This window comes from Echinops telfairi, unplaced genomic scaffold (genome assembly GCF_000313985.2).
Source record: "Echinops telfairi isolate 266 unplaced genomic scaffold, ASM31398v2 ScPeMD7_38;HRSCAF=143, whole genome shotgun sequence".
Taxonomy (NCBI): domain Eukaryota; kingdom Metazoa; phylum Chordata; class Mammalia; order Afrosoricida; family Tenrecidae; genus Echinops; species Echinops telfairi.
The window spans coordinates 1,082,077-1,084,214 of record NW_022103936.1 but is presented as its reverse complement, the minus strand read 5'-3'; the positions used below and the strand labels follow the sequence as shown (position 1 = coordinate 1,084,214).

The 2,138-nt window shown below is 43.0% G+C and overlaps 1 non-coding gene across 1 annotated transcript; it reads left to right on the top strand.

The window, feature by feature from the left end:
* The first annotated feature begins 1,792 nt into the window (after window positions 1-1,792).
* Window positions 1,793-1,926, top strand: LOC115869705. The gene has a single exon (XR_004046337.1). It is a non-coding gene; the product is annotated as a small nucleolar RNA SNORA84 (small nucleolar RNA).
* Window positions 1,927-2,138: the final 212 nt, after the last annotated feature.

Genomic DNA, 2,138 nt, shown 5'->3' with positions numbered 1-2,138 from the left:
GACTACAGACTTAAGTAACCAAGTGAAGGACTAGCAATGGAGGAGCCTTACTCATAGATGAGAAATACTGGTACATTCGTTGCCTGGCTCTTTTCCCTTTCTGGTGGTCTCCACTATCTCCTCCTATAGACTCACTTTCCCAACATGGTCTATGGCCTGCCTGGCTCTTGCCTTCTCAGCTTCATCATCAGAGAGGAACTGAGAAAAGCCCAAATCTCAGAGAGAGAAGCAATCTGACCCTGCATAGAGCCCATGCCTGTCATTGTATCTAGGAAAGGGTACAACTATGGTTGGCCAGCCCCCTGTAGAGTCCTTTTGCCTCAATGATAGATGAAAAGACCAGAAGAATTGAGCTGATGCTTCCAGATAGTGGGTATGGGGTCCTATGAATGTAGGTTGAGTGTCCCACTGCTTAGATTTCTGTTGTGAATTCCCAAGTTTTGCTCTACATGGACAATGGGAAAAGATGCCGATTCCCTAAGCTTTGGTCTCCTCATGTGAAAATTGAATATATAATACTAAGTGCCTTGTGCAATGTATCTGGTACTAATCAATCACACAGTAACTGGCGGTTGTGTCTTAAAAGAACATCCTCTGCACTGGGCAAATAATCTCAGCCTCTCTATTAAACACAGCTTCTTTCTATTTCTTCCAAACTCAAAATCAAACTTACTACAGGGAAGTCGGTTCCAACTCACAGTGATCCTGTAGGACAGGGTATAATTGCCTCTGTGGATTTCCCATACTCTTTATGGAAGTAGAAAGCCTCATCTTTCTCCCATGGAGCAGTTGGTAGTTTCAAACTGCTGACCTGGCAGTTAGTAGCTCAGCATGTAATCCATAGAAATACCACAAAATGGGTAGCTTCAACAAAGAGAAATTCAGAAATTTATTTTCTCACAATTTAGGAGGCTAGAAACCAGTTCTAAGGGGCAGCTTTCTCTCTGCACCAGCACTTGGGGTAGGTTCTTGTCTTGTATCTTCATGCTGTGTGGTGTCTATCTCTCTCCACTTGTCCTTCCTTGCCTCTGTGCTTAAACTACCCTTTTTAAATCTCAGAAGTGATGGACTTAAAGTACAGTCTACAGCAAAAAAGAAGATGGATTGACTTATGAGGGTCAAATATAGCAAAGATTATCAGGATGACACAGGACCAGGCAGGGCTTCATTCTGTTGTATGAGGACAGAGGTTGTTATGAGGACACTCAACAGCAACATAAGGAACCCTGGTGGGACTATGGGTTAGGTGTTGGACTACTTACTTCGACATCAGCGATTCCAACTGATCTGTCACTTCACAAGAGAAACACAAGGCTGTCTGCTGTCCTAGATTTACAGTCTCAGAAATCTACTTAGGGTTGCTATGAGTCTGAATCAACTGGATGACAATGTTTGGGTTTAACAGGAACAAACTAATATGGCCCAATTAACATAAGAAAGAAAACCCTATTTCCAAGTGGAATTACATCTACAAGTAAACCTACCCACTGCATTCACATGGATTCCAATGCATAGTGATCTTATATAGGGTTTCTGGGGTTGTAAAGCTTTGTGGGAGCATATAAGCTCATCTTTCTCTCAAGTAGCAGCTAGTAGGATTGAACCATCAGCCTTGTACTTAGCAGTACAACACTTATTCATCAGTGTCACCAGAGTTATTTTTCCATAAATATATGGGTTAGGACTTACAATGTATTTCTGTGGTAGGCAATTCAATTCACCACAAAGCTAATGCCAACTCCATTCTGAAAACAGACGTTGGTTCGAATTCCCATTAAAGTCTCTAAAATTTGCCCTGTGGTTGCTGGGTGCTGTTGTTCAAGTACAGCTTTCCAGTCGCTGGTGATGGGCCAGAGCAATACTGTGATGTATGCATGGGGGCTGTTCCTTTTCAGCAGCCTCCATAGCCCGGTCACTGGTACATGGGGAAAAAAAAAATTTATGACAGGAGCTGAAATAATAGCCAGAGGAGTAGATGTTTTTGAAGTTGTTGGTAGCAAGGGAGGCAATCGATCTTGTTTTCCAGAAGTGCAGTCACCTCCCCTGGTTAAGCACTCAGTTGCTAACCAAAATGCCAGGACCCACCCACTGGCTATGAAGGAGGACCGCATAGGATTCTCCTTTCATAAAGATTGCAG